The 15,435-nt window shown below is 36.2% G+C and overlaps 1 protein-coding gene across 3 annotated transcripts in view; it reads left to right on the top strand.

The window, feature by feature from the left end:
• KITLG (KIT ligand) overlaps positions 1 to 15,435 on the top strand; it is a 167,482-nt gene that overhangs the window by 79,984 nt on the left and 72,063 nt on the right. For 2 of the 3 annotated variants that reach the window (XM_056116201.1, XM_056116189.1), the window contains one exon: positions 67 to 2,074. The gene's annotated coding sequence lies outside the window, so the exon portion shown is untranslated. Of the gene's footprint in view, positions 1 to 66; positions 2,075 to 15,435 lie in introns of those variants that run through there. The other variant, XR_008792650.1, reaches the window with a different exon arrangement.

Here is a 15,435-nt window from a genome sequence, read left to right as displayed (position 1 = left end):
ATTGAGAATGAAAAAACAGGCAGAAAGTAGATATGTCTTAATCTCTTTTTTTTTTCTCCTCTCTAGGCAGTAACAGTTCATGTTTGCTTCATAAATGAAGCCGCTTTAAACAAATTCATATTCTGTCTGGAGTGACAGACCGCATCTTTTTCTGTTCTTGCTACCCATGACTGTATATGGATGATTCAGAAATTGGAACCACGTGTTTTACTGTGAAACTGGCACTGAATTAATCATCTATAAAGAAGAAATTGCATGGAGCAGGACTCTATTTTAAGGAACTGGGGGACTTGTTTCATTTCAAATTTGCGACTGATGTTGGTAGAGAAAGCACGTGTCACAGACTGCACGCACCATTTCGCATGCCTCCAGAAATGTCTAATTGCTGAAAAAACACATAGCTTTATTTTCAGTTACAACCTGCATTTTCTAGTTACTTTGGTCTCTGCAAAGTATATTTAAGCCTGGATTGTGGGGATAATACATTTTTCTCAAAGGGATCTAGCGAAAAGAAGAAAAAAACTCAATAGCATCAGTCATTGTACATATAGTGAAGAGTGGAATCAAAGTGATTGGAATAGACTTGGCAGCCTTGTAGCAGCTGATTGATGATCTGGATTTGATCTTGGTCTCTTCTGATTTAACCCATTTCCCACTAGACAAATGGGCATAATTGGCTGGATCTATCCATACAGGGCAGCCAGTAGATAATTAGAACAGTGATGACTGTGATGGAGGAGACTCTCTGAAAGAGTCATCACAGGAAGAAGCTATGACCACTGAACAGCAAGACAGCCACTGAGGAGGACATGTGCCATCCATGGTGAAGTTGGTCTTTTCCCTTGACCTCTCTAGAGTATAGAAATTCTGCTTGCAAAATATTATGAAACATTTATATTCTAAAACTATTAAGAGTTTAGTAAAGGGACTTGGAAGATACTGCTGAATATATGAAGGTCCCTTTTTCATTTCTGCCATGGGAGAAAGTAAGCATAAATTATATTTAGTATCTAAGGTTAGTTAGTCACACCCATATGGTAATAGGGGTGTTGAAAACTAGGTTACTTGGCTTTTACAAGAATACAAAGAATCAGGAAACTTTATTTATAGTGTAATCACCATTACCTGTTTAAAGGATCCATTTATTTAAAATCAGGCACTCTATAATAAGATTTATGAATTAATAAAAAGAGAGCTTTATGTAGTTGTGCATGTCAGTTTGCTATTTAAGATGTGTGACAGCGTTTATCTTACGAAGAGTTAACTTGGCAGGAATTCCCACGATGGACATTGTGCTTTTGAAACTAGAACATGTAAGACATTATATGAGTTCCCCTTGCCAATTGTTTTAAAGAGTCAAGGAACATTTGACTAAATGCAGAGAATGATTTTTTTTTATGGTTTGTATTTTGATGACGGTTCTTTTACTATATCATCAATGTACACATACACATAAAGGAATTCAAATCCATTCTATCTTAATCCATGTGACAGCACTGTTGCCATGTATACTATCAGATGACCATTTCAATGTAGTGATACAAAAGGGCATGAAAAACTGTTACCTTTCCTTTGATTTCAAAAGTCCAAGAATTTCTAGTATAGTTAGCTTTGAGCTTATGTTCAAAGCTAATGCAAATACAACTCCCGTAAGTGGCCTTTGCTCTTTTTTGTACCAAAGAGCCCACATGATTTCTACAACCCCTTCCTTCTCTGAAGTACTGTGATTCCTCAAATACTAGTCATTCTTCTAATATACAAACCAGGTGCGCATTGGGAAGCTACATTAACTGGGCCCTTGGATAGTACATGGTACAATCAATTAGTAATAAAACTAGAGGTCAGTTTAATTGTTGAAAGAACCTGTCTCAATGTATAACACTGATTGTTGTGAGGGAAGTAGATATAGATTAATTAATATAAGTTATGTGTGTAGACTAAGAAGATTGGTACTTCTCGGTCTAATAGTTTGCTTTATTTAACTAGTGGTTTCAATTTTCTTAGGCATGTGGAAATGCTGTTTTAGGAGCTTGAATTGGAAGTACCATAAATGTACTCTTATTCTCAAAGCTGAGTTTTAACACTCAAGGACATCGTCCTAATCAATAGACTCAAACAAATTCAGCAAGTTATGAAATCTGGCATGCTAGGTGAGGGGCGATTTGTTCTGCCTAACTAAATATATTAGTTTATTGAAAGTTACTTGGATTTCCAACTTTGAAAACACTGAATTTCAATAAAGTGTACAAACAATAGAAAAATACTGAATATCATTTTGGATGCTAGATGCTTGGGCATTAACTGTCACATCTGCTTTGAAATTAAATATATATATATACATATATATCTTTGCTTATTTTATCTGATATGTTCTGAATATCCTTTATAAATCATGGAAAACTCATTAACTACACCATAAACCATGAAATCATCTTTTAAATTAGTCCCATGTATCTGATGATTCTATTTCACTTCTTAAAAAATTTTAATTATCTCAGAAGTTTTCAGATAATAAATTATATTCAGTTTTGCTCCTCTTTGGTAAAACTTAAGTCTTCAGCTGGTTCTGTGATAAACTTCAACTGGCACTGTGCTTGTATACACAGTGATATAAAAGTGTTCCTGGATTCTGTATAAATTACCTTATATGATTATCACCACACTGCCACTTTTTTTGTTTTCTTTTGTTCTGTTCTGCGGCTTCACATGACATTGCTCAGGGGCTGCTTCTGGTTCTGTGCCCAGTAGTGGTGCTTGGGGTACCATGCAGTGTCAGGGATCAAACCCAGGTCTCCCACATAAAAAAGTATGTGCTCAGCCTGTGGGGCTCTCTCTGGCCTCTAACACTGCCATCTTTTAATGAGTCTAAGACAAATTAATTTTTTAATGCTATGAAAGAATAGGTAACCCATACTCTTAAAAATGGTCGAGTGTATTAAAAATGAAAATGGGGGGGCAAAAAGTGTCAATAATGAAGTGTTTGCTTTGGTTGAATTAAACATGTTAATTGAAGTAGTTAAGAGAAATGGTAGCATGTTTTGGTTTTCTAAGTTAAATTAACAAAAATAATATTAAGAATGTGTAGATAACATTTTTCTATAGATTTTGGTCCAAAATATTATTTCCATACAGGGCTTTTATCCATTCCATATCCTTCTTAAATAACTATTTTCAGAGGGGCAGGTTGGCATAGTGGAAATTAGGCAAAAATTATCAGAAGGCCCCATTCTGCCATTGAAAGTTTCTGTTAAATCACCAAACCCTTTTGGATATTCATTTTTAATTTATGGTGAACTCAGAAGTCACAACTTAGGTATGAAATCTATTACTAAATGATTGACCGAGAAGACAAAATAGAGCTAAAACTATTCAATGCAAAATATACTCCTCTCATCTCTTTATAAGCAATTTGAACATAAACTTCATTGCCTATGTTGTTTCTAATGTAAATAGGGTCCATTAGTAAAGTGAAATACAGTCATGTGAGTGAATTGGATAACTATTTACACAGGGGATAATATTTTTTCTTTGCTCTAGTAAATGTTTTGGATCACCTCCCAGGAACGAAAACTACAAGTTCATTTTAGTCAGAAAGAGATTCTGTAAGATGTGTGTAACTTTTGGAAATGCACCAAATTAAGCATTTAAATGCTCTCATTTTATTAAAAGCTAAGAGCAGAAAATGTAAAATACTTAGAATATATTTGAATGCCAAGAGATAATTTAGAATCCATTTGGAAAAGGCTAATCCATAAATTATATTTTGAAATTGAAACATAAGACATGAATTTTGAAGAAACTGCTTGTCTTTGAAACTTATTATAAAATTTACATTAAAATATAAACATTCAATTGAAACTCTAAGTACTTCATTTGTGGTCTTTGATCACACATTTTATGGTGTTGCTGCCTTCCTTTGACAAGTTTGGAAATTCTTTGGTTTGTAAAGATAAGATAATGGTACTTTCCTTTGCTGGCAAGATTTTATTTTAGAAGTAATTCCTATTAAAATGAACATCCATGATCCTAAAACTTTTGCTAAGCATTGTAAATTTATGCTGTTATTTCCAACTACATTTTTATGATACTGTTTTTAAAAATAAAATTATTCAAACTAAAAACCATAGTATTTTCAGTTACTTGATTTCTGAGCTATAAGACTCACTTAAATAAACCATTCCAATCAAAATATTTTATTCTCCTATATGCTGAGGTTTAATGTGTGACAATAGTGTCCCCTTGCCACTATTTTTTAAATCAGTGGACTTAAAAAGTATTCAGACGTTTAGATGGTTGCACAGATATATTGCTTGTTCAGTCATAGATTGGAGTTTGCATATTGTTATGTAAATGTATGTCAACACTATTCTAAATAGTTTTATTATGACTGAAGTTTAATTAAATAAAAAGGGTTGTAAAATGTGATGTGTATGTGTATATACTGTACGTGTACTTTTTAAAATAGGTATATGTCCTGACCCTTTTTTATACAGGTTTGAATTTGAAATTACATTATATATACATATACTTTATTGTTCTAAATAAAGAATTTTATGCACTCATAAGTTTGCCCTGTCATTTGATAACTCACATATGTCTACATATTGATCATTTTTTTTTTTAATTTTATTGAATCACCGTGAGATAGTTACAAGCTCTCATGTTTGGGTTACAATATTCTTCTTCATTAAAATTAAATTTTTCCTCTGGATACTTTTATAATTAATGTATATCTGATTGGAATCTAATTATAAGGAATATTAAATCAGTTTAATTTCATTTATATCTATCACTGAAATTGGTAAGCTAACTGAGAAATACAAAGCTAAATTAATAAATTGTTCACCCTCAAGAGGTTTCTACTTAGAAGACAAGAAAACCAATGTAATATGAATAGAATCACTTAGATTCACTGAATTAAGTATCCAAATGCAAAACTGAGATCTAGTTAAATTTGCAAAAGGTATGCAGGAAGCAGAAATTGATATAGACTAGGGAGGATGACGGAATAATACACTACAAACTTAGAGAATTATATCATCTGTACAGTATTTTTCAAAACAAGAAGACATAAAATATCTTTGTATATTCCATTAAGTCAAACTATAGTTGACCTGTGAAAAGCCAGGATTTGTAATAAGTTCACTTATGCATAGATTTTTCTCATAAAAGATGATGTAAACTTATGATCCTAATAAACTGTATTGCCATAAATGCATTCTCCTTGTAATTTTCTTAGCTTCACTAGCCTTATTTTTTATATAATTATGCTTAAAAATACTGGGCCTAAAAGGTAGTAGAGGAGTTAAGGCACTTGCCTTGCATGTAGCCAAACCCAGCTGGATTCCTGGTAGCCCACAGCACTGCCAGGGATGGACTACCCCTCCGGCTCAAATCAATAAATAATTATATATAATGCAGGAAACAAGATGAGTTAATCATTTTACAAATGTTAGCAGTAAATGGAGCAATAGAGGGCATGGCGTTTGCCTTGCATGTGACCCACCCGGGTTCAATTCTTCTGTCCCTCTCAGAGAGCCTGGCAAGCTGCTGAGAGTATCATGCCTGCACAGCAGAACCTGGCAAGCTCCCCGTGGCATATTTGATATGCCAAAAACAGTAATAACAAGTCTCACAATGGAGCCATTACTGGGCCCACTCGAGCAAATCAATGAACAATGGGAAGACAGTGCAGTGCAGTGCTACAGCAGTAAATAGTTTTATTCCAAATCATCTATAGGCTATTAGTGGTTAAGATTGGGATAGTTGAAAATTAGGTGCAGAAAATCAACTTAATGGGGGTTAGTGCCCCAATCCCTGCATTATTCAAGGATTAACTATAGTTAGTGTGTCCTGAGTATATAATCCATCAAATAATATATAGAAGTGAGTGTCTTTAAATGCCACAACAGGGAATATAGGCATTCTTAGGACCCAGGGACAGCCATTGTGTGTTTCTGAGAAAAGAATGCCAAGATTAAGCATAACTCATGTCTTAGGCCAGGGCTTCTTAAGCTTTTCCACACATGACCCCTCTTCACTAAAGAAATGGCACATGATGAATACCACCAGAAATAAATCCAATTCATTATGTTTACTTGATTGTGAATTAATTTTTGGTGACTGCACATTCAGTTACCTTTGACTCTTGCCAATTTTGTCATAGGTCCCCACATTCAGCTATGCTGCCACATGTGGGGTAGAGATCCAAAGTACACAGATGTTTAAATCCTGATTGGTATTTTACTCTTGGGCCCATGCTCTCGGGCTATCTGGTATTACTTAGTTACTTTCCATTTGCTTTCAGTTTCTTTGCTGAATCTTTTTAGCCACACCTTAGATAGTGCAAAATTCTACCAGTGTAAGCCTAGAAAACAATAATTGCCTCCTAATTAATTGCATACAAATATTTACTCATTTCATTGTTGTTAAAGTAGTAACATGGAAAAATATGATTAAACATTTAGATGTCTTAACATTTTCAAAATGAAGTCCAAAGCTTTAACCTGTTTAGATAACCCTTCTAATTCTATCTCCCAATCACCCTTGTTTCCTGTATCTTTGAGATTCCCATAAAAAGCATGAGACTCAGACTATGAATACTTAAACCAATGCAAATAATAACTTATGGACTTTAAATTTGAGGGCTAGATACAGTGGATAAGGTGCTTGCTTTGTGTGCAGCAGACCTAGGTTTAATACCCAACACTGCGTACGTTTCCCTGAACCACTCCAGGAGTGATTTCTGAGTTCAAAACCAGGCAATAAACTCTAAACACTTCCATGTGTGGCTCCCAAACCAAAGTAGGCCAGACCAAAACAAAACAGACCAACTAAGTTATATCTGAATATTTATTTATTTATTTATTTATTTATTTTTGCTTTTTGATTACTCCTGACTCTGGACTCAGGAATTACTCCTGGCGGTGCTCAGGGGACCACATAGGATGCTGGGATGGTACCTGGGTTGACCATGTGGAAGGCAGACACCCTGCCCGCTGTGCTATCACTCCAGCCCAGATATGAATAGTTATTAACTCCTAAATGTTTTATAAATTTATTTCAAAGTATTTTATTGTGGGTAATTTAAAGTATCTGTGGTTGTATAACCAACATCCTGATTCACATTGCCCAGTTTCACTCTTACTCTATTCCATAGAATATTATTTTTTGTTTGTTTGGGGACCTTACCTGGTAGTGCTCAGGGCTTACTCCTGGTTCTGTGGTCAGAGATCATTCCTAACAGACTCAGGAAACCATATGAAGTGCCCAAGATTGAACCTGGATTGGAGGCAGGCAAGGCACCCACCCTGCCCACTGTACTATCTCTTCAGCCACAGTTTTAAGGTACCTTTTATCTACTTCCCCTCTCATATTATTTCCTAAAACTATTTGATCTTTAAATGTGATCTTCACATCTTGCTGATAGTTGGACTTAGTTCATAGTTACTCTATTGTATTCCTCTTAGGTCTTCAGATTTGGATAAACACATAAAATATTATTCTTTGATGTCCACAAACTTCTCTCTTAGTGACCCAGTCCTCAATACCACCCCAATCACCAAGTCTAATAGTAACCTGGTAGAGAGGATTGCCATTAACTGCCTCTCATTTATCCATTAAGTACTTGCCATACTGTATCTTTCTAGTTAATTCCTTCATGGTCCCAATTCTAGCAGTCTTTTGACCCAATGAGCTTGTCAAGCTATTGACTTTACCATTTATCACTCAACCACTGTGACCCTTTGATGCCTTCTCTTTTCTTCCTACACAGGTTAAAATCCATGGTCCAGTGTTAAAATCATTCTCTTGTAAATATCTTCTCCTTGATCCTTCTCACTTCCTAATATTTGCTTGGTAAATGACATTCCTGTTCAAATTCAATTTCTACCCACTCTTTGTTTATACTTACTGGCTAAACATAACTGGAGTAGAATATACCATTGTCTATATTGGTTTATTTATAGTTCCTTCCCATGAATTATAAGCAAGTCTTAAGGCAGCTGGATAATAATACTCTTTATTTCCCTATTCTACTTGCTCTTTATTGTCATGGCTGGGTATTTTGTACATGATTTTCTCTCTCTTACATAATATTCCCCATTTTTATTTTTAGCTGATTATCTCAATTGCTATCTCACTTCTGAAAAACCAGGGTGAGAGAAACGGTACAAAGGTTAATGTGCTTACCGCCTTCCTCATGTTAGACTGACACTGGTTTGATCCCTGGTACATCTAGTTTCCAGAGCACTGAACTGGGAAAAAAAAAAAAAACTCTGAGCATCACAGGATGTAGCCTAAATCCTGCACTTCCCTCCCACCTCTCCTCCAAAATAGGAAAGAAAACTGTATAAATAAATAAATAAATAAATAAATACATCAAAGTTGCCTAGCACCAGGACTGATTTTCGGTAGCATTATATTAAGCTTAAGCATCTGGGCCTTTCATAAGTAGACATTCTTTGTTAGACTCAAGAGTGCTTCTTGCTATCTGATTATAAAATAGACAACAACTTCCATTTATCTTTATGGTGTTAGATAGATGTTCTGGTACAGAATGACTTCCAACAACACATTCCCCCACTATGTTAATTCACAAGAGCATCAAGACATGAGGTATATGTGGCTTTATGTGCATGTATCCTTTGGATGTGCCACCCATCATGGAGGGGAAACAAGATTTAAAATCAATAAAACCAAAGGCCAGTCTTTGAAAAAAATCTCACAATCACCATTTGTCTAATGTGTGAAATTAGAAATGGGAACCTTAGATTCTATTATTGTCTACCCCAAAGCATGATTTTTCCTGACCAAAAAATACTCAGTAGTTCAGAGTATGCTATTATAAGCCAATTATAACTTTTTCTTCTTAATAATAGAAAAATAATAGATTTTAAAAAGGCTGTTACAGCACCATAATTCATTATGTGAGAACATGGTTTATGCTTCCCAGTGTACTGACTTTTACAAAAACAAAGTATAATATAGTCACCATTTTACTTTCAGGATTGTTTTATTTCCTCAACACATAAAAATAAAAACAGGCTTGAGTGATAGTACAGTGAGTATAGCACTTACCTTGCACAGAATCAACCCAGACTTGATTCCTTACACTTCCTATGGTCTCTCAAGCACTTCCAAGAGTGACCCCTGAGTGGCAGAGCCAAGTTTTAACCCCAGCACATCACTGGGTGTGGCCCACAAAATCAAAACCAAAACCAGCAAATAAAAAGACCATTTTGCGATTTACATACCATATATTCCTATCCTTTCCCCTGTCTCTGCAAACTTCTGAATTTTGTTGCCTTTATCATTTTCACTTTTTACAGAATATCATATAATTGAAATCCTCCAGTATGTTGCCTTTCCAGACTGGCTGATTTCACTTAGCAATGTGCATTAAGATTCATCTGTGTTTTCCTGGACAAATAAATAGACACATTAAGGCACTTCCCTTGCATGTGGCTGACCTTGGTTTGATTCCCAAATCTCCATACAGTTGCTCAAGTGGAGCTGGTGCAACCCGGGAGGACCCTAGTGTTACAGGGCCTGAGCTGCATTGGGCCACCTAAGCACCACCTGGGAAACTCTCCACAACCCCTAAAATGATTCACTTATATTGCTCCTGGTTTGATAATGTGATTCTTATAAGGCTACCATTTGATAACGTTTATCACTGAATAATATTCTAATATATGGATGTATCTATAAAACCCAGCTCCCGGAAGCACGTAGCCGCATTCGCGCCACGCGACATCTTATTATCTCATTCCTACTTTGGACAAACTGGCAGGCTATCGAATGTAACCTTCCCACACGGCAGAGTCCGGCAAACACCCCATGGTGTACCCAATATGCCAAATACCAATAACAATGATGGGTATCATTCTCCTAACCCTGAAAGAGCCTTGAATATGGCACTTTTTAAAATCTCAAGGCTAGGGTGAAGGAGACATTACTGGTGCCTGCTCGAGGCAATCGATGAACAAGATGATCGTGATCGTGATATGGATGTATCAATTTATGCACTCAATAAATATATTTTGTTTGTTTCCACATTTTTTGTAATTATGAAGAAAACTGCTATAATCATTCTTGTGTGTGTATATGTTGACATGGGTTTTTCAAAATAATTGTGTAAATTTCCAAGCCTGTGACTGCCAAACTCTATGCTAAGACTATGCTTATTACATCTGTAAGACACCGGGAGACCAACTTCTGTACTGGCTCTACCATTTTGCATTCCCAGCAGCTCTGAGTAAGAAATGTTGTTGTTCCAAATGGCTGCCAGCAATTGTTATTGTCAGGTTTTTGGCCTTTAGCCAATCTAATAGGAGGGTAATAATATATCATTATTGCTTTGATTTGCAATTTCCTATGTCAAATGAAGTTGAAGATCTTTTCATATGCTTATTTGCCATCTGTATATCTTTTTCCTGGTTAAGTATTCATTCAAGTATTTTGTTCATTTTAAATTGGTTTGTCTGATTTCTTATTGCTAAATTTTAAGAGTTCTTTGAATACTTTAGATATGAATCCTCTGTTAGGAATGTGATTTGCACATATATCTATCAGTCTAGAGTTTTGCTCCTCATGGTACTTTTTACAGAGCAGCTGCAACCATTTTTTCAAAGTTGCAAATAAGGATATACACTATATATCTCACTTAATTCATTTCTGTTATCTCATTAGAGCAAAAGCAGGCTCCATAATATTTGAAATTGTGGATTGTTTTCACATTTTTCCAGTTATTTTTATTTTCAGCTTCCTTTTATTGATGGAATAATTTAAGTGCATTACAACTATTTACCTTCTAAAACAGTTTTTAGAAGGTAAAACAAACCTGTTTTAAAACTTTTTGCTGGTTTCTCTAGTACAAGGCTATTGGGACATGAAGCCATTTTATTTTTAAATTTTTGTTTATTTTTTTATTTAATCACCATGAGATACACTTCCAAAGCTTTCATGATTGAGTTTCAGTCATACAATGTTCCAATACCCATCACTTCACCAGTGTATATTTCCCACCACTGATATTCCCTGTACTCCTCTTGCCAACCACACCCCCCACACACCACACACACACACACACACACACACACACACACACACACACTCACACACATCCTGCCTCTATGGCAGGCACTTTTCTTCTCTCTTCTTTTTCTCTCCTCTCCTCCAGCCTCCTCGCCTCCCCTCCCCTTTGCTCCCCTCCCTTCTCTTTTCCCTCTCTTCACTTCCCCTCCCCTCTCATCTACTCCCATCTCTCTCCTCTCTCTCTCCTTTTGGGCATTATGTTTTGCAGTACAGATACTGAGAGGCCGTCACGTTTGGTCCTTTGCCCACTTTCAGCACACATCTCCCTTCCAGAGCATTACTTTCCAACCAGCATTGTCATAATGTTCCTTTCTCTATCCCAGTTTCCATCTTCCTCAACAGGATGAAGCAATTTTAAAGACTTCTAAAGTACACTGCTTAAAGATTCAAAATATAAATTCAAAATACATAAAAAGAAAAACATTGGCAAAATCTATTCATTATTCAGCTTCAATATGCAAATATATCTGGGGTAATTCATAAAAACAGCTTAGACACCAAAAACTCCTGACTCAAACACATAAAACGAATATAAAGAATCGTATTCTGCCTTCTTTGTAATGAAAGAGCTGAGAGACTATTTAAATAAAACATAAGGAGATATCAAAAATTCAATAAAGATGATTGAGGAAATAAAATTTAAATTGATGCTGTGAAAGAAAAAAGCAAAGAAAATATTCACATCAAAAGCTGCAACTTGTTGAAATTTTTAAAGTAGCTTTTCAGTAGAGTTTTAAATAACACCTAAAATTTATTTATAGTGAAATTAATTTTGAAGGCAGATCTATAGAACACAATGTCAAAGTATTTCCAGTTTTCCTTAATTTTGATACAAAATATATTGATGACATAATGAAATTCATGATAAAACTCCACAACAAGAATATAAGTTATAATCCAGCTATGAATTTAATACTGTATACTGTATACTGTCCTCCAGTCGTTCATCGATTTGCTCGAGTGAGCCCAGTAACATCTCCATTGGAGACTTTGTTGTTACTGTGTTTGGCATATCGAATACATCACGGGGGGCTTGCCAGGCTCTGCCGTGCGGGCGAGATACTCTCGGTAGCTTGCCGGGCTCTCCAAAAAGGGCTGAGGAATCGAACCAGGCTCGGCCGGGCTGGCTGAGTGCAAGGCAAACAAAGTACCACTGTGCTATCATTATTACAATTTATGACATATGGTTTATTCTTTTAAGCTATCTTAAATATTGTTTTTTTTTTTTTTTTGCTTAACGAGCCCACCCAAAATGGATTATTTTGAGTCCCCAAACTCTTGAATCCAACTCTGGTAGAAAAGTCTTCCATATCTATACAATCAACATTCTTACTGTTCTTACTATTCTTGTATAGCTAACAATTTTTTGATTAAAATATTGCTCCTGTTACTGGAACAACATGCTTCCTCCAAGACAAACTTGCCTAGAAAAATCCTTCAGTAATTCATATATTTCCACTATTCTATTTTTTCCGTCTTTTCAGTTTTGGGTCATGCCTGGTGGTACTCAGGGCTTACTCTGGCTCAGCTCTCAGGGATAATTCCTAGCAGGGTCAGAGGAACATATGAAATCCAGGGGATCAAACTCAGGTCAGTCATGTGCAAGGGAAGCATCCTACCTACAATAACATCACTCTGGTCCAACTATATTACATTTTATCAGGTTATTATTTGTTTTTTCTAATTGGGTTGGAAAAGTTTCCTTCTTTTGAGTAGAGTAAGCAATTCTGCTTTCTTTAAAAACATGACCAGGGCTCGCTCAATGACAAAGTGTGACCCAATTTGCAAGTATGAGATTGCAAGTCAGATCCCTGGGGTCCCTTCCACTCGCACTAAGTGGGTCTCTGGAGTTCTGTTGACTGGTATGGGTACCACACAGTATTAACTTTCTAGCACACAGCTAGCTTGGTGCACGCATGGCAAGTGTGTGACCTCCTAGCCAATCCTTTGTAAATTTACTTTTGTCATTGGTTTACTATTTAATAGTATTGTTTCAGATTCTATACCCTTACTAAATTTGTTTTCATTGTCTGATTTCCAATGTCTTCCAGAAAAGCTTTTTTTGCTTGTGAAGTTATCAGTTTTTGTTGTAATTTCAGGAAGTACAAAATTCATACAGAGAAATAAAACCAATCCATTGGCTAATGTCTGTCAATCTACCATCTATCTGCCACCTATATGTGAAATATTATCATCATATATTTATGACATACTAAATATATTTAAGTATTGAGGCTGCTTTAAAGAAATTCAATATCTGTAGGGAAAGCGGTAGATAAGACAATGAGCAAACCAAGATCCACAACAAGGCCTAACATTTATTTTTCTCAGGAAATACCACTTCCCTTAGGGAAATCCTAAATTTACTCTCTTTACAGGATCCCAGTAAATTCTGCCAGTCAGAAATCTTTCTTGTTAATATCAACTGGCATATCAATAATTTAAATACATTTCCAAAATCCCTTCAGAGCAGCACCTATATTTATATTTGATATAATCCCTGGGAGAAGGTATAGTCAGACTCAAAAGTGACCATTACCTGTTTCTGTCCTACAACTCTGCAAGAGAATAACGATTTTGAGAAAGAATTCTAAGGCTGAATTATTTTTCTACCTACAATTGACACGTCAAAAGATAGCATGGAGATCAAATCTTGATCTTATTTTTCTTTTTTTTTCCCCTTATTTTATTTTATTTTTTTTTACAGTTGTAAATTTACAATTTTTTGTGCTTTGGTTTCAATTATACAATGATCAGATACCCATCCCTCCACCAGTGCCCATTTTCCACCACCATGGATAATATCCCTCCCACCCCCATCCCCCCATCCCCCCTGTCTCTGTGGCAGGGCAATCCCCTGTGTTCTCTCTCTCCTTTTGGGTGTTGTGGTCTGCAAAAGAGGCATTGAGTGGCAAACATGTTCAGTCCATAGTCTACTTTCGACATGCATCTCCCCTCCTGGGAGGATCCTCCAAACATCCTTTATTTGGTGCTCCCTTCTCTATCTGAACTGCCCTTTCCTCTAGGATACCCGGCTGGCCTCTAAGTTATGGAGTAATCCTCCTGGTGCTGATCTCAACTATTCTTGGGTATTAATCTCATACTTTGTTACTTTATATCCCCCAGATGAATGCAATCTTTCTATGTCTATCCCTCTCTTTCTGACTCATTTCGCTTAGCATGATACTTTCCATATTGTACCACTTGTATGTAAATTTCATGACTTCATCTTTTCTAAGAGCTACATAGTACTCCATTGTGTAGATGTACCAAAGTTTCTTTAACCAGTCATCTGTTCTTGGGCATTCAGGTTTCTTCCAGTTTCTGGCTATTGTAAAGAGTGCTGCAATGAACAAACAAGTGCAGATGTCGCTTCGACTATACATTTTTGCCTCTCTGGGATATATTCCCAGGAGTGGTATTGCTGGGTCAAATGGGAGCTCAATTTCTAATTTTTTGAAAATCGTCCATACTGTTTTCCAGAAGGGCTGAACCAGTGGACATTCCCACCAACAGTGAAGGAGTGTCCCTTTCTCGCCACATCCACGCCAGCATCGGTTGCTTTTGCTCTTTTGAATGTGGGCCAGTCTCTGAGGTGTGAGATGGTATCTCATTGTGGTTTTGATCTGCATCTCCCTGATGATTAATGATGTAGAGCATTTTCTCATGTGCTTTTTTGCCATTCAGATTTCTTCTTTGAGAAAGTTTCTGTTCATTTCATTGCCCCATTTTTGGATGGGGTTGGATGTTTTCTTCTTGTGGAGTTTAACCAGTATTTTGTATATCCTGGATATCAACCCCTTGTCAGATGTGTATTCGGTGAATATCCTTTCCCATTCTGTAGACTGTCTTTGTATTTTGGTCACTGTTTCTTTGGAGGTGCAGAAGCTTCTTAGTTTAAGATAGTCCCATTTATCTATCTCTGTTTTCACTTGCTTGGCCAGTGGCATGGCATCTTTGAAGATACCATTAGCTTCAATGTCATGGAGGGTTTTGCCAACTTTATCTTCAATGTACCTTATGGTTTCTGGTCTGATGTTGAGGTCTTTAATCCATTTTGATCTTACTTTTGTACATGGTGTTAGGCGGAGTTCTGAGCCTATTTTTTTGCATGTAGCCGTCCAGTGATGCCAACACAATTTATTAAAGAGGCTTTCTTTACTCCACTTCACATTACTTGCACCTTTATCAAAGATTAGATGATCATATGATTGAGGGGAGATGTCAGTGTATTCGACCCTGTTCCATTGGTCTGCAGTTCTGCCTTTGTTCCAGTACCATGCTGTTTTAATTATTACTGCTTTGTAGTACAGTTTGAAGTTCGGGAGGTTGATTCCT

The sequence above is a fragment of the Sorex fumeus genome, unplaced genomic scaffold (assembly GCF_029834395.1).
Source record: "Sorex fumeus unplaced genomic scaffold, SorFum_2.1 ptg000003l, whole genome shotgun sequence".
In the NCBI taxonomy this organism is placed as follows: domain Eukaryota; kingdom Metazoa; phylum Chordata; class Mammalia; order Eulipotyphla; family Soricidae; genus Sorex; species Sorex fumeus.
This window is presented reverse-complemented; position numbering and strand designations above follow the sequence as displayed.